This window comes from Rousettus aegyptiacus, unplaced genomic scaffold (assembly GCF_014176215.1).
Source record: "Rousettus aegyptiacus isolate mRouAeg1 unplaced genomic scaffold, mRouAeg1.p scaffold_m13_p_7, whole genome shotgun sequence".
Taxonomy (NCBI): Eukaryota; Metazoa; Chordata; class Mammalia; order Chiroptera; family Pteropodidae; genus Rousettus; species Rousettus aegyptiacus.
In genome coordinates, this window is record NW_023416310.1 from 35542343 (window position 1) to 35561088 (window position 18746).

Genomic DNA, 18746 nt, shown 5'->3' on the forward strand with positions numbered 1-18746 from the left:
GTTCGTTTTTAAAAGGGAGTTGGGAAAGCAAGCAATGCTGCTTTAATCTTCATCTCATATCATCTCTATCAAAGCTGTTAATTGTTGTCTGTAAGTGAATGCTCTTCCAAGCAAGTTGTTTTGAAGTAGAAATCATGCTGTTAAACATTTTTACATGTATGGATATGATTCTCATAGTCAGAAGAGCCCTGTTCAATGTAGACTTAGGTTTTAGGCATAAACTACAGATAAGATATCATTCTATAATTTAATATGATAGTATTGCTTGAGTTCTAATTATTTGCACCTGTCCACACAGGTGCAACTAAAAGTATGAATAAAACACAATCTCCACTCACAAGGGTCTCAGTGTAAGCTGCTTCCCAGTTGGAATTCTAGGAGGCCTATGGTAGAGGGACCAATTGTTTTAGCTTCCATAGGACTGAAGGGGTTTCCCAGATTATCAACTTCCAGGGCTAAAACCAAGGGTCTCAGGCAAACAAGAATAGTTAGTCAACATAATGGAGTGATTGATTTACTTTCTTGAAAACTTTCTCCAAAAGGAGATTGTAAAATATCTGAAAAATATAATGTGAAGGATGTTTTAGCATAGAGTCAAACTAACTCTGTCCAACTGTAAACACACCACAGATTGACTGATTATCCTTTAGATTGCAGCTTAAGTGTTCTTCAGGACAGTCTTGCCACATTCCTGAATTGGCCACATTCTCCATTTTAGAGTATCATAGCATAGTGTCCCTTGCTCTTTTATAAATCATTTGTCACAGCTACAGTTTTATAATTTTGTTTGATATTATAATTTTTTAAGGATGTCTGTCTATTCCTCTATGTTGTAAATTCTAACAAGGCAGGGATTATGTCTGGTTTTGTTCAATACTTTATATCTAGTGTGTAGCACAGTTCTAATACAATGATCATTTCATTAGTCAGTTGAATAAAGTGATATTGAATTAAGTGATTAAAAAAATGAATGAAATTTTAATTTGAAAGAAATGAGAGATTAAGTATTTGGGATATGGAAGAATTTCTTTTGGTATATCAGTACTAGAAGGAATTTTGAAAAAAGAAATTTCGACTCATCATTGCTATGTAAACATTTAAAAGTTTGTGTTGTAGATACTGCTGGACAAAATCTGTGTTTTAATTATCATGCACATTAATAGTGAAACACGCATGAGTATATAAAATGCTTCAGATCCATAATGGATTTTTATTGTGATAATGTTTAGTGGTGTGGAGAATTTCAGCCTAACTAAAATTTCTTTTCATGGTACTGTATTGTTTGCAGATCAAGTATTGATAAATATTATAATTATAGTTTAATCTTGTTTTCCTTTGCTGGGGCTGCTATTAGTATTTTTCCTTTGCAGATATGGATGTTACATAAAGTGTTGCTTTTCTGTAATGATGGGAAGATTGAAGCTGTTTCTGTATTCAATTTAAAGCTGAAAGTGGGATTCTAAGGATTATCAATTACAATGTGCATGTGTCAATTCAGGGCAGTTTGTGTTCAGAAAGCTTTTTTTTTTTTTTTTTTTTTTTTTTGCTGAACCCTTTAGTGAAATAGGGCTAGCAAAATGTGCATCCAACTGAGAGAAAAAAGGAGAGGGTATTTGTGGACTTTATTTTGATATCTCACCACAAAGTTGCCTAAAGAACTCCAGTGAAAAATAATCAAAACAGCTAAGGATTTTGCTTGATTTTCCTGTGCTGATGTTTTTAGCAATCAAGACATCTGTTCAAGTACTTGGTTACTGAGCTAACGCTACAGAAAGCTGGGTTTACATTCTGTTTGTTAAACCATTAAAAGTCAATCTAGGCAAATGGTTCTCACTCTTGACTACAAATTGGATTGCCTGGGGACCTTCAACAACCACTAGTGCTAGGAATTACCTGTCAAGATTACGGCTGAATTGATTTAAGATGTGACCTGAGCAGCTGGAGTTTTGAAAGCTCCTTGGGTGATCCTAAACGTGCAGCCAGTTAAAGACCATTGATGTAGGACAACTCGGATTAAGAAGGACTTTACATAAATCTAAAAAAGAAAGCTCCTCTATATGATGCTGATTTATCTTTTTATTGCTTTGTAACTACTATTGAAGAAGTGTTCTCCAGACTAGCAGCATCCATATCACCTAATTTGTATTAGAGCATACTAGAAATGTAGAATCTTAGACCTACCAAATCAGATCTGCATTTTAAAATCCTCAAGTGTGTTGAACATTTCTCAAAGTAAGGTTTGAGAAATGTGTGTTTATAGCACATTTATTTTTTTGTTGCTTTGTTCCTTGCAATGTTTCCCCAGCCTGCTTGTCTTTTGCTATTAAATGGACTTTAGGTACCAGTGGAATGGATGGCCAATTCTTTTTTTCTTAAAAAAAACAGCTGATCATTTAAGTCCCCTAATTTGGAAGCTTCTATGTCAGAAATTGCCTGCCCACTGTGTACATTCTGAGTGTCTTTGAATATGAAAATCTATTTCTAATTATGAAAAAAAATCCTTTCATATACAATTTCCAAAAAAAATACCTACTGGTTTTCATTAGGCACAGTTCCCCTGGTGGTACTGGATTGTACATTAAAGCATGTTAATATGTATTTCAAATTCTGGTCCATTTTCCTGCTGAAAGATATTTCAGGGATTCAATAACTTTATTCTGCAGACTGCTGTTTCAAAGATAAAATGTTTTTGAATGCTTCTAATATTTTATCTTTTTCTTAACCTTCAACAAAAAACATTCTCTCAGAGCTCAGTGTTAGCTATGAAGAATACGGTGGGACTTCAAGTTACCCTTCCACTACAGAAATAGGGAAATCTGCATCTGCCTGATTTCGTTGTTTAAGTCAACCCAGTAGTAGAACAATTCTGATGCAGTTTTATCCATCATAACAAATTATAGTTTAATGGACTAATAATAGATTTTGGGTAGTTCTGTCTCATTTTTCTGAAATTAATTGTAGAGTAGTTTCTTGTGTGCTGAGTCAGCCCTTGTCATTAGCACTGATCCCCATCTAAGTTGACATTGTATCTACTACACTCCCTTCCTTTGACAGAATACTATGACTGTATTTCTTATTGTAAATTGATAGGAATAAGATGGAACAAGCTTGCCTGGTATCCTACAGTGACAAAAATGAATTGGTTCATCATCAAGAATGATAATGTGGTGTCGAGTTCCCAACCATGTGGTTTTCTCACACATCTTGTGACATTTTGCAACAGTTGGTTTATTGCTAGTTGTATTTTGTATAATGTATTGCGAGGGGAAATTATTTGCTGCAATTCAAATTTGTCATGCATAATAAAGAGACACAGGGGCTTTCTGGAAAAGGGAAACATTTGGCAGAAGTGGGAGACTTGTTTGCTTTTCACATGAACTTTATTAGTGTGAAATAAAGTCAGCATGGACTTGGGTAAAGATTGAACTCCCTTATTGGAAGGGATTTCTCACATAATTGTATAAAACACTTCATTTCTAAATTCCTAACCACTTAACATTAAAGGCATATTTTCTGGCTATTTTATGCCATATTGGGATTCAAACTCTTACTGAGTTTCATAATTTGTGAAATGTGGCATTCATGTTGCCCAACCTTTTTAAAGACTTTCTTCTTTATCATGCCTTGGAACTTGTGTTCTCTCCTCATTTCTTTTTTCTATTCTTTTCTTTTTAGGCAAAGCAACCCTTGGTTGACCTCACAGATTATAAGGACCTTGTCAGCTTACAAATCCTTATTTTTTTTTATTTTTTATGCCTACAGAACTTGTCTTCCTAGGTGGTCTCCCATCCAAGTACTAATCAGGCCTGAGATTGCTTAGCTTCTGAGATCAGACGGGATCGGGCTTGTTCAGGATAGCATGGCAGTAGACTCTCCAAATTTCTACCCATTAAATCACACGTGAATTCTTGCTCTCTGCCTAGCCTCTTTGGACTGGTGACATATTTGGATGTTAGACCGGGGATTTTTAATTTTGCTGATCATTTACCTAAATCAGCTTTTAGCACTGTAGCTCCTAAAATCTCCATGCTAGAACTCCTTGACCTCAGATTTCTGTTAGTTTTAGAGGAGGAATTGAATGCAATTTGACCCCTACAGATTTGGGGTTTTTTGCTTGTCTTGAGTTATGGCTAAAGCTCAAGGAATAAAGTAGTAGCATTTGTCCTTGGGATGTTCTCTTCTTTAGGTAGAGCTCTACCAGAAACTTTGGAAATGTTTTAGATTGCATTCCATACCCCACTGATGTGCAACACAGTGAGATGAACCACTTTTCAGGGCCTATTGAGACCTTCTAAAAATGATGAGCAATGTGTGTGAAGAAAAGGTGAGTATGACTTCTGGAGATCTGAAGCATCATCATGATTTAATGGCACATCATTGTAAATTTCTCGAACTCAATTCCTCCCAATAACCATTCACTTTAAGGGGGAGAAATGTTTATAATTTCTGTGGGTAGCAGTTCTTTTCTAGTTGCCAAAGTCCTTGTTTACTTACCCCATCTCACTCTGCTCTAGTCCAGTCCTAGAGTTAGGGGCAATGATTTAGGGTTTTCCTATTCAAATGGGAACCTAGTGGCCCTCAACTCACATCTACGTCTTAGAAACTGGCTCTGAAAACTGCAATGGTAAAGGGACTTATTACCACCATAGCCATCTTTAATTTCAGAAATGCTACCTACAAAAAAGTTGGACACCTCATGATAGTGTGATCTGACCTGGAATAACTGCAGTGAGCCAAAAGCTTAGCTAACATAGGGTCTTGCTGCCTAGGCTAAAGCCAATAGAAACAACTTCATGTGCTTATCAAGTATGTCAGTGCTGATAATTAGAGAACCTAAAAACAGCACATCAGCACAATTTTTATTTATTAATTTTAAATACAATATTTAAGTGAGCACTTACTATTTCTGGTACTCTCTTAGTTATTTTGCATATATTGTCACGTTTACTCTTTATAGTGGAGTTGCTATGTTGAATTTATTCTCTTTGCATATGAGGAGGTTCAGGCTTAGAAAGGTTACATAACCAATGAAAAGTTAATCTAGGTACTACCTGATAGAACTAGTATTTGACCCAAGTCCTTAGCCACTGTGTGATTCTGTGTATCAGAAAGAGCTAAGGAGGCTTCCTCGAAGATGACATGTAAAAAAAAGAGCATACTTGGAAAAATTTGCATCAGAATATTTCAGTTGTCCATTATAACATTTTCAAAACACTGAAGATCACCTTCAGAGATTTCTGGTGACAAGACACCATCATCTATGACAGTTGGTTCTTGGTCACAGTTTCAGGTAACTTTAGAGGCTGCTACCCTTCATTTCAACCTTTGCATGTTCCTGGAATATCATTTATTTAGATTTAATCTCCAAACTACCCTGCTTGAATATTGGTAAGACTGTCCTAGTGTTAATTGGCACCCCACTGAATATGGCATATTTTATCTTCTATGCTAGCCCATCAAACTCCATCATTCTGTTTATTAATAAGGCCGTATATTACCACATGCTTTTGAGACATCAGATATCTGACTTCAGCCCCCAGTTATTCTGGTTTTGACATTCTGATCCTATATTAGTGATCAGTGACTGCAAATATACCAACCGGATACTTGGTGTTGATGGGGCCTTTGGTAACAGAATGGAGTTACTGTTATAAGTTTTACTCGTCATTTCTCACTGTGTCTCTGCTCAGAAAAATTACTTTCACAGAAATTAGAGCTTTTATTCCTAGCATCTCTGACTTGATACCTCATCAACCTGTTAAGACATGTGAAACTACTGTCTATCAGAAATTACTTCCAGTATGCAAAGTGATAGTTTAAAGAATACACTCATGGGGGCGGGGGGAACCTAGTGTCCATGGCATCTCAGTGGATGCTATCCAAAAAAGTAGAGGCTCAGTCTGATCTCAATTTAGGAGCAAAATGGCCCACCTACATAGAAAGCTGAATGTTCCTTGGTCTCTGTAACATATTATTTCATTATTTAGGTAAGAGATCATGAACGCTTGGTATGTTTGTCCTGGCTCGCTCTTCTCATGTCCATGAGAGTGATAGCTGATCCATCACAGAACTGTATAACCCTGAACTTGGCTGTACCCTCACATTTTTCACCACAGTCCAAGCAGGTTCTAGCAATTGATAAGCATTGGCATATAAGATGAAAACTCCTTGCCATTCTTTGTCATTTCAGATTGATGACATAGATTTGGCTATTTGCCTTGCTCTCTATTTCAGTTTTGCTCTCTCCTAGCCTAGCTCCTCTGTTTCACTTGCTGCAGCTCAATCTTATTTCCTTTCCAGAATCCTGTGATTATGCTCCTCTCTCCCAATTACCTGGAGCTGTAATCCAAGACCTGGTAACTACTATGCATATCTCCCAGAACAAATAGATTTATAGTAAAATAAAATATTTTATCACCTCATAATCTGAATAAAACTATCAATAAAATAAAAGAGAAAAAGAGGCACTTTGCAAATTTAGAATGAGAGCAAAAATAAGAGTAAACATCAAAGCTAATCAAAAGAGAAAATGATTGGGCTAGATACATGAGAATGTGATGATGGCTATTGCTAATGTGTCTCCTTTGCTTCCTTTTATTCATAAAAGAATAATTATTATATAGTATAGTTAATCTCTCACCAAAAATAATCTTCCATTAAACATTAAACTTTTCCTTAAGTAGCTCTATTCCCTCTCCATCTTACTGGAGGAAATGGCAAGGGGAAAAAGTGTAAAGGGGAAAGTTATATGAGGACTTCAATTTCCTTTAGTAAATTACTCTGATTTTCACTGAACTTCCTCCAAATAAATAGGCTCAGATATTCTATCCGAATCATCTCACTATGCAAGTAGGCCCCCAAATATCTATCTTGCCTAAGCTTTACTCTCAATAATTCTTGTTTTCAGAGGTACAAATAGAAAGGACATCAAGAGAAGTCTTCCACTGAATCTTTGAACATATTTCATTAGAACTAAAAGTTTCTTTAAAAAGATACTATCTCAATGATGTTTCATGACTTGGCTGTTTGGAATGAAAGGAAAAATGGAAAAAAAAACCCTTTTGTTGTGATGTTTCAGAAGTATATTTTTGTTTACTTCTGCTAGCAGATTCAGTTTCAGTGAGAATACTTTGGAGTTTATATTTATATTTTATTTATGCTTTGGAATATATTTCTCAAAATTTGGCTCAAAACTAGTCAGACCTTAGATTTAGGACATGTGAAAAACTTGCCTGAAAGAAACACCATAAAAATATATACCTATTCCAAATCTAATGACTATCATTTACATAAACAGTCATTTATCAAGTAGAGATTAAGTCTGAAATTTTTTTGCATTAAATGACTTTAAAAATAGCATGCACAGATTATGATTTAGGTGATAGGGACTCGAGTCTTTTGTTGTTGTTGTTTCATTCCATCATATTATTTATAATCTATAAGTAAAGACTAATTTGACTTTAATCTAATCTCAGAATGCTAGAAGTATCAGATGAAGGCTACTACTTAATCACTCTATTAAGTTATTAAAAAAAAAAAAAAACCATTCTGGTGTCTCTTTAATTATAAAGGAGTCTCATCACTCTCTCTAAGAAGTAAAAAAAAGGCAGAAACTAGGTTGAAAAGTAGAATAAATTTTCTTGTAGCAGTAACAATTTTAGGGGATTAAAACTGCATTGTAAAAATGTACAACTTGTATTATGCCATTAATGTGATATCTCTGTGAAGGCTCTTAGTAATCTAAGCATATCCATTTTTTCTGCCCTTCTGCCTGTTAGGGTTATAGCATAGTTAAAATTTACCTGTTAGGCAACCAAGATGTCCTTTAACAGATAAATGAATAAACTATGATACATCTTGACAATGGTTTATTATTTATCACTAAAAGAAATTGAGCTATAAAGCTATGAAAAGACATGAAGGAATCTTAAATGTACATTAGTAAGTGAAAGAAAGCAATCTTAGCAGCCTGCATACTATAAGATTTCAACTATAGGACATTCTGAAAAAGGCTGAACAATGGAGAGAATAGAAAGATCACAAGTTGCCAGGGGTTAGAGAGGAAGGAGAAACGAATACACAAAGCACAGAGGATTTTTAGGGCAGTGAAACTATTCTATATGATACTGTAACAGTAGATTCTTGTCATTACACTTTTATCAAAAGCCATCGAATATGTACTGAGTAAACCTTAATGAAAGTTACAGGTTTTAGGTGGCAATGTTATCCATCAGTTGTAACAGATGTGTCATTCTTGTAGGGAGACTTACATGGGAAGGGTCAGCAGGTAAATGGGGACTCTGTACTTTCTGCTCAATTTTCCTGGGAACCTAAAACTGCTCTAAAAAATTAAGTATATTTTAAAGCAAAAAACAAACCGTAACTAGTTAATAATGTTATACCTAGGAAGACTATGCATAGTTACAGTGATCATATTTTTAGAAATAATTATTTGGACTGGTGGCTTATCAAAAATTGTTTTCTCATTTGTGAACTCACTTATGGGCAAAGAATTAAGTTGCATTTTTCCTCATTTAAGCATTTGTATAGAAATGAGTATTTCATAAAATACATATCAGTTAACAAAATTTGCATTATTTATAATTCATATGCTATACATGTTGGTATATTATCTTACTATTATCTGAAGACTTCAACTTGCCCAGAATTATTTATGCGTATTTTCTTCAATTCTATTTCAGTTGGATTTTCTAGAGAGACTTTAAAATCTCAATGGCCATTGCCTCTTCTGATTCATCCAAACTATTTATCTAATTAAAAATAGACTTTAAATTTTCATGTTTGTACTTGGTAGTTAATGCAAAAATATGTATATACTTTTCATGACTAGTGAGATGGATTTTCGTGATAATGAATAATAGAATAATAGTTAAATACTTTGTTACTTTTGATCTGTAGACATTCTTTGACTCAACTGGTTACCAATTTCTCACTAAGGTTTCATTAAGGACATGGGAAATATTTTCATTTGACATAATACAAAGACCACTTTGGAAAAGACATAATATCATGTCCATATCATACCATTAAGAATTTCTCCTCCACACACCTACCCCAAATTCATCCAAGATGATTAATAATTAACAATCAGTTTTCTCATTTCCTAAATATTAGTGTGTTCCGATGTGTGTTCTCTAGGCTTCAGAGGTTAACAGATATTATATAAAAATATTTTGTCGTCAAATATATCTGAAAAACACTGAGTTAAGTAGGTTTCCTTTTTGTGGATTTTTCAGATTCTTTAATTTGCTAATATGCAAATGAATCACCAAGGCAGGGAAGTAGAGTATATTTTATGATGGGAGCATTTGTCTTTTTGAAAGAGCATCCTACAGGGTGAGTGTACCATCAAATATCTTGAAAAATCTGGATTTAGTCTGGCAATTAATGCAGATGTCACTTAACTTTGAAGCATTTCTAAATTATAATAAATCACCTTTGACAATTTTCCATCTGTGGTTTTGAGTAGTACAATCTTAGAGAAATTTTCTTCTTCATAATACAAGTAGAAAATTTTCCAAATCGCTTTGCTACTAATTTGTTCTGTAGCTTTGTTTTATAAATCATGACTATAATAAAAAAAAAATCTGGCTAATGAAACATAACATACATATACCTTAAAGTTCTCAGCAATTTTCACAGTGATTGGCATTGTCGACTGAAAAAATTTAAACTCACAGAAGGTGGAACATATTAGTTCTCTCTCAAGAAGAGGCTATTAGCTTCAGAAATTATATCCAATTTAACATAATTGGTTTGCACTGCTTTTCTACAAAAGGGGGATTTTAGTGTCTTCGTCAATACTCTCCAAGCTTAAAAAATGTATGTTTATGATAATTTTAATCAGATGAATAGCAGATATATAACATTATGGGAAACTCTAATCTTTCCCACCATAAATTTGGAAAAGGGACTCTGAAGTTAAAACTATTAAAATCTATTGACAAGTAATGTGATCAGCCATATGTAAGAGGGAAATAAAAACATTTAAATAAGTGGGTAAAGTGTCTAGAAACTATCAATACCTTTTATTACCACCAACACCATGGTAAAGTGAACTAGTTATAATCTCAGTGAACATACACTGGTATATGATATAAATTTACTGTGGAAAGCTACCCAATTACATTTTACTGTCTGGTGAAAAACTATGTTTGCTGTTTGATTTTAATCCAGAGAGTGACCCAAAGTGAACTATTTATCAGAGGGTCCTCTGAAGAGTATGAAAACATAAAAATGCCATTGTTCCACATTTGTAAATTCTGGTTTAGTAGACTTGGGATGGGTGCCAAAATTTTGTATTCTTAACCAGATCCTAATGGATCCTTATGTGGCCAGCTTGGTGCCTTTTTTGTGAACCTGCATTTGGAGCCACTGATGCAGACCTATGAAAGTCCAAAGAGGCAGGAGTGAGCAGCATTTATTTATCAGTAACTGGAGGAGAGACCATGCAACTGGTGCACATGAATATACTCACAAGAAAATTACAATCTATGTGCATGGACAATAATTAATCAAGTTGCCAGAGTACTCACCTCTTTTGGTCTTTATTTAAGACTTCGATTTACTAATTCGATATAGTAAATTGTCAGATAACAGGAAAGGTTTGTTCTGGTTGTCACCTGAGCTTTGTGGTTAAGTGAAAGTCATATGATCTATTACTACAAATTAATAAAGTTGATTAAACTGATTCAACAACCTTTGCTGTGTTGACAATGGAAACCCACAAAATTACAGGGCTTAACTGTGGGTGATAATGACACCTTGTGGATGGGGGGGTATCTTTCAAGTTGTAAGGGAGGAAAAACTGCAGTTCACTCACCTCATTCTTGTCTCATGTCTGCTGTCTTCTCTTAGACGTGCCATCTCAAGCTAGGTTCCCTGAAAAGTAGAATGAAATGAAGAAATCAGAAGAAAAACTAACGATAACTAGAGAAGTTATTGTTGTTGTTGTTGTTGCTGTTGTTATTATAGATTTTCCTAGATTTTGGTTAGGCTAAGCTTGCCATTATGGCTCTTTGTCACTATACATCAGCACCAGAGGACTACAGAATGAAGTAAAAAGTGGCATAATTTATTAATTTTGTCATTTCCTTTTTATATTAGCCACAGGGCCAGATTATTGATCATGAGTAACAAATCAAAACAAATTAGTTTGCTCTTGAATCTTGAGAGCCTTCTCTGGCAGTCTGTTATATTTCACACAGACACATCACAGCAGCGAAAGACCTCCAAAGCCCTATTCCAACTCAGACTCATTTTCGCTCCCCTCTTCCTTTCTCCACATACACTGCTAAGTCTCATTTCCCCAGCCTATTGCCATAGATTGTTTGTCTGAAATAAAGCTTTGCCTCAGAAATATCAAACATAATGAAAAAAAGGGGGAAAACACGGCAAAGTTGGCCACTGAAATTCCTGAGGGCCTCACATTCATAAAGCACACAGGTTTTGCAAATTCATCAACTAAACTTTGAAAGGAAGGTATAGTCATTTGGCTCTTGTCTCTGGGCAACTCTAAGTCTTAGTGTTCAGTTCATTCACTACATTGAGTTTATTTCACTACAAAATATAATCACAAACATTTGGAGAATTATGTATATATCTATAGGACAAATTATCCAAATCAAATTTTAGCCTTTAAAATTTTAGTTGGAAAATAAAAAATGAATTACCAATTTAAGAAAGAATATTTTAAATAAATATTTTGTTTTTTTTTAAATATATTATTGAATTTCCAAGATTTAAATTCGTATTGAAAAACTGGGTTAAATATCCTGACTACTCATTAAATGTTTTGCTTTATACTTGTCTTCTTACATTGGATACAGAATAAAAATTGAGGTATTTAACTACATTAGATACACACACACACACACACACACACACTTTTGCTCCAATTCTATCATGTTATCATAAGATAAAATTGATAATATCGTCAGTTCCAGACTTTGCCTGAGATATGTTTGGTGCTAAGATATGTTTGAGAGAAGGAAAGTGAAATAAATGTAATCTGAAAGAAAGAGTTCTATACCTACACTTGTGTTAATACATATAGATGGTCTCTTTTTACTTGTTTTTTAGAATCACTACAAAACAAAACAAAAGACCATCTGTGTAATAATTTTTTGCCCTTAAACAATATAAGAATGTCTTCCATTTAATCCTATGATAAATAAGTAGTGATGGTATTTTTAAAGATGAGAAAACTAAAGACAAAAGATATCCAATAAATTTTGCTTTCTTAAACATCTAGCTATGTAACTGTGGAAACAGGTCTTCCCGCATAGCTATAGTAGATTAGACTTCATGGAAAAAAAATTTTTTGCTTCCAGAATTCACATTTTTCTCTCTAAACCACAACATTGTAATGTAGTTGGCGTGAAAAGGCAAATAATTCATTTATTCATCAAGCATTCATTAATTATTCTCTTGAAGGCTAGCACTGTGCTGAGTAATTCTGGGAAATCACAAATGACATCAATCAGCATATATCTCCATGACATGTTAAAAAATAGAAGGAGAAATGAAATATCAGTAAATAGGTACCTATTCCACTACCAGTGATACTCAACTGCCTTTGATATCTTCCTGGCGATTGTTTCTCAGAATTGTGTTAAGAGATTCATCTCACCTCTCTTGATTTTCCCCTAACATTTGCAGTTTGGGTGGCAATAACAAAGTTCAGTACTCGATTAGTCAGGGTGGCTAACTGTTGTAACAAACAAGTCTAAACTCTTGTGGCTTAACACAACACAAGCTCATTTCTTACTTGTGGCACTGTGCAAAGCAAGCTGAGAAGGTTATGGGAAGAGAGAAGCATGGGAAGCACTGTGCTTCAATCACTCAGGGACTTGATGTCTTTCTATTTGTGCTGTTGTTATCTTTTATACTTGTTCTATAAGATTGACCCTGAATGACGAGAAAGCATATGCAAACAAACCAAACCAAACCAAACCAAACAAAACGATTTTTATGGGGCTCATTTTCATCCACTTACCATTTGTTAGAATGTAATTACATGTCCTGACCTAAATGCACTAAGTTGGAAAATGTAGATCAGCTGTGTTCCCAGTAAGAAAATAAAATGATTTTGTGAATATAAAAAATTATCTCTACCACAAGTACTTTTTGCCCCATTGTTAATTTAAGAGGTTGGATTAACAGAAAATAATCCCTAAATTGAAGATCAAAAATCAGTTCTGTAGGGCATACATAGGCATGGAGAAATTCTAGACTCCTTATTTGTAAAAAATCCATACACCCTAATTCTATTTGCTCATATCCCCCTGCTTTAGTATTTTATTTCTTACATAGCTGAGCAGCTACAGGGAATATCTGCATTTATGTTCTGTCTCCCACAATTCCCTGGAATGCATTTCAAAACTAATGTTCAGAAGTATTCAGTGATCTTCTTCCATTTCTGTCTCAGTGAAAGTGATAGATCTGTCCAGTGATATTGGCTCTGTGTCATTGTGTTTGATGTCTACTGTGTACCAAGTACTATATATAAAACAATGGTCAAAATGAACATAGTCCTTGCCTTTTTAAGCTTATAGATTAGTTAATAGGGCATAGGTGGGGGCAGGCATTAATCAAAAAATGACATGAAATGAATATACTTCTAAAAGCTTATATGTATTATGAAATAAATTACTGAGGGCTGTGGAGTATATTACAAGGGTACTTATCTAAATCCTGGATGATGTTTGAGAGCTGAAGAATAAATGAGCCTTAACTAGGAAAGCAGAAAAGTGATCCTGAGCAGAGGAAACATTCTCCCCAATGAAAAACCATATGAACCCTTTCTGAAGTCTCTAGGGAAATAGAAATTAATCTCCGTTGATGAATTAAGAATCTTTTTTTTCTCTCCTGTGAGTCTAATGTTTTCACTGTCTTGATCAGAAAAGTCAAGTCCTGTTTAGGCTGGATTTCCCTGTAGCTTTTCTGACCATATGCATCCTCTAGTACCCCTTTTCTATTCACTCATACATAAACTTTGTTACTCATTTTACAAGATATGACATGAGTAAAACATTGACATAGTTCTATTGACATTCAATTATAAAATTATTCTAGAAATAACTGAACGTAAGTGTTCATTTAAGTGTCATAAATTACCTCAAATAATGAAGAAGAAAATAAGCTCTGGAGTAAGTGCATCAATCCTTAGTTAAGGCCAATACTTTACAGATAGGAAAAGAAAATTATAATTATGTTTCAAAAGAGATCTAGCCAATTGATGTAGAGTTGGCTAATATTGATACCAACTGAAAGTTAAGAATTGATTATGGTTAAAAGAACGACTTTTAATTTTTGTTTAATTTGTAGAAAATTACCTATTTAGGTTCTTCAAGCAATGATTACCTTAGTCACTTGTATTAACAGACAAAATACTACTTTATTTCCAGCTCTGAAATATAAGAATTTAATTTTATAGCAGGCTTTTGAAAGTCAAAAACAACTGAAATTACAATGGACAGTAATGACATATAATCAAAGCTGAGCTTGTTAGCTAAATAAACAATTTTAATTTGTGTTCGAAGTGTAAACAGAGGGTAATAATGAATTTAATTTGGTCCCTACTTGGATACCAGTTGACATTTTGTCTTTGTCTTGGTCATTAGCAAATGTTTTTGTTTTGCTTATATTTGTTTTGGTTATTACAGATATATATTTTTAAAATCATTCATAACTCATTGAAATATTTTATTTGACAGGATAACTTTGGCCCACATACCAAGAAATGTTTTTTAAAACCTTTGAAGTAAAAGACAAAAGATGTTCCAACCAGAAACTATAACATCAAAAAGAGATTAGAAAATTTACTTTGCCCACTGTGTTTTGGGGTAGAGCATAAATAACTCAACAACTAAGAGCTTTAAGAAACACATTTTTCTCTTAAACGAGTGACCATCATTTGTATTACAATATAGTAGAATCTTTCTTTCATCTGTGACACCAGATGAACTTTCTTGGTTGTACCAAATATCAAAAATTTGATTCACTGTCCTACATAAACATAGCTCTTTATGTTGTTAATAGCAAAAACAAACAAACAAACAAAACAAAACAAAAACTAAACAAACAAAAATAACCCTACTCAAGGTGGCATAAACTATGACTATTGGTGTACATAATTGAATCATTCACAGATAAAGCATTAGGTTTAATTAACATGTTTACAAGGCTGAGATCCCATTTCTCTATGTTCTTTCATTTTGTGGTTCTGGCATTGTCCTATTGAGGAAACTTAAAACCACAATTATTTATTATGGTTCATGAGTCATGATGATGGGCTAATCTCAGTTGGTTTCTCTAAAGAGTCTGTGGGTTGGAGGGTTCTATTATTTAGACTGACCTGGTCTGAAGGAACTCGGTTGGTTTAGGGCTGCTCCACCTGATACTTATTTTTCTGGGGCTGGTGGGCTAGCCTAGGCATGTCTTTCTTATGGCAATAACAAGGTACAATAAAACAACAGAAACACAGAAGTTGTCTTGAAGCCAAGACTCAGAATTTGCACATCATATTTGCTACTTACTATTAGAGCAAATAACAAAGGCTTTTCAGAGTTAAGTAATGAAGAAAATAATATAGAAAGAAGAGATTGGATAAAGGTTGAAGAACTGGGGCCAGTTACGTAATCTGTGAAAACACTCAGGTAACAAAGTACATTTTTTTTAAATGTATGAAGTTCTTATATATCAATCAAAAGTTCGTTATTCAAAGAAAAAAATTCAAAGTATAAGAAAATATAACACACAAAAAGGAATACAAAGATCTTTTAAATATATAAATCTCATTACTATACCTCAATCTCATTTATAATTAAAATAATACATATTAAGATAATGCATTACTTTTCCTTACATTCAAGAGACTCACAAAGTTTAAAGTTTTGGTAGTAACTTGTGTTGGCCAAGGTGTGAAGGTGCACAAACATTCCCATTTTCCTTTTGTAGAATCCTAATTGTTAAGATTTCACTGATAGATAATTTGGTAATATCCATCATAATATGAAATAAATGTATTTTTTAAAACAAGTTTTACTCCTAAGAACATATCTTCTTTTTAAATATACGTATATATATGAATAGATGTATGAAGAATGTTAATTGTAGCAGCAAAACACTAGAAACAACTCAAATATCCATCGATATAGGTATGCTTACATAAATTATGGTGCATTAAGTACTATATCTTGTAAACATTCAAAAAATAAAGTAAGTCTATGTTGTCTTTTGTAGGTCTTTTTTTGGCTTTAAAAATAATTCAATTTGAATAGTAAAAGGTATCTGAAGTTCAAAATAGTTTTCCTTTTATTAAGTAAATGTGTACACTATTGATGCTTATCATGTATAATTCAAACTAGCCATATGGAAGCAAAATGTGCACGGCATATTAGTAAAGTGATGAGTGAAAAAATGTCATGTAAGTATCAGCCTTTTTTTTTACAAAATTATACACATGGACACTTGCACATAAAAAAGGCTAGATAGTTGTTCACCAAATTAAAAGTAATTTAAATGGAATGGCATTTATATTTATTTCCATACATTGGTTTGTTTTTCTTTTATTTTTCAAGGAGTGTGTATTATCCTTCTAGTGAAAGCTACTTTTATTTTTTTAAAGAACATCTTCTTAATCTAATTCCACAAATGGGGAATCTTTGAATATATTCCTTTAACAAACATTTAACAAGTTTGAGTGCCTGACCACTCTGTACCAACTGTATTTAGTATCAGGGGCTAATACTATCCTAGTGAGGGAGCTAGACAATGAACAAAAGATAAGAACATGAATGAGTACAATCATTTCATACAGTGTTAATACATTTAAACATCTAAGAAACCACTTAGTTTGCTTTCTGTTCAGAGAAGCTCCATTCTGCTTTTACCCAAATTTTTGAGACAGATTTCTTCTTCCAGCCATGTGCACATAGTCCTCTAATATAATGTATTAATTGACTATTTACTTTGTGAAATGCATTGTGCCAAATGCTGGGAATACGATCTTAAATGAAATATGTCTAACCTCATGGTACTTAGAATTCTTGCTGTAGCAGGCTATTTTTTCTGTTATATTTATGTTTCTTGAAAAAGGAATTTGTCCAGATCAATTGTTCTCAAATAGAGGTAGTAGTGTATTTTAGCATAATTTGGGGGTTTTATTAAAGTGTACATGACAGACTTACATTTCTTTATTTTACTCTAGCAGACCAACACTATTCTTTTGGGGCTGAATCTATGGAGCAGAATGTGTGGGTGGTACATTAGCTCTGAACACACCGAGGTGATTGTTATATACTTCCCTAATTGGGAATCACTGAGTTGACCATAGATACGGTTAATTCAATCTCCAAAATAGTACATTGCTTGCTTATTTAGACAGCCAGTGCAAAATAATAATAATAATAATAATAAAATTTATGACTCCAGTGCAACAAAAGAATAAAATTTATGACTATGTCTTTATTGGATAATAATTCCTGTGAAAATACAAGTTGGAATTACTCCCTCAAGAATTGTCTGGTGAAATTCTTTATGTTCATAAATGATGTTACTGACTATTAGAAGCAAATGTGACTTCAAAGTCAGTAAGTGAATGGAACATGAATATATCCCCACAAATAAAGTATAATGCCAAACAACTTCCAGAGTCAGAATAGTAAATGAGAAGATGATTCATCTTTATCATTTGTGTCATAAAGATAAAGCCACCAGTTGAGTTATTGGTTCACTGAAGCATTGTTTGGTTAACAAGCGAGGGTGGCTTTGGAAGAGTTTCACTCTTCCAGAAAGGAGAGGAACAAGGTGAGGGGTAGAGGAAATGAGAGGGGAGAGAGAAAGAGGGAGAAGAGAGGAGTCTTGATACATGCATTTCTACCTAATTTAATGGGTTATTTTTCAGTCCATCTGCAAAAACTAAACATCAACTGTGTGTCCAATGTTTAATTCAGTCATTTTTCTTCTTTTCTTTGCCCTTTCTCCATCTTGCTTCCTGGCTCTACCAGAAACCTGAATCCTGACTTCCAGGGCACATGATGATATCAGGGGGTACGGTGACCCAAGAAGATGCCAAAACCTTGAAAACTGTATAGTAACCACTAATTCCAAAATACTCATCTCTGGACTTTTGTTTAGAAGAAAAATACATTTCTATTTATAATTTAGCATTATTCAGGTTTTCTCCTCTATACAGTCATACTAAATCCTCAGTGATAGAAGTGATCATATGTGTATATAAAGAAACCCTGGCAGATAATTTTTGGTTTGTAAATCCAATTAGCATTATCACAAGAACTTCTTATCCAATACAGGCTCTCAAATTTTATAGATAAATTTTTAAAAATTCGACACACATTCACAAATGATTAAATAACAAAAATATTTGCAGGCAGAGGTGAGGCTAAAAAAATACAATCCAAGAAATAGAAAAGTCTATAAAAATTTATTACATAGTAGTAAGAATAAAAATGAAGTTCCAGTCAAGATGGAGGATTAGGTAAATGTTATGCTTGTCTTTTTCCATGACTACATAAAATTACAACTATTATAGAACAATAAACCCAGAGAACCATCTGAACAGAACTGGCTGAAGAGAACTCCTATAACTAAGGATATAAAGAAGTGGGCACATTGAGACTGGTAGGAGGGGTGGAAAAGTGAAATAGGCTGGCCTTGTACCCGTGTGGCAGTTGAACATTAGGAAGGATATCTCAGTTGCG

At 33.7% G+C, this 18746-nt stretch overlaps 1 long non-coding RNA gene across 1 annotated transcript in view; it reads right to left on the bottom strand.

Moving 5' to 3' along the window:
- Positions 1 to 10843: 10843 nt before the first annotated feature.
- Positions 10844 to 18746, bottom strand: part of LOC107520918 — a 32716-nt gene continuing 24813 nt past the window's right edge. The window contains exon 3 of the long non-coding RNA XR_001599465.2: positions 10844 to 10902. This is a non-coding gene — a long non-coding RNA (uncharacterized LOC107520918). The remainder of the gene's footprint in view (positions 10903 to 18746) is intronic.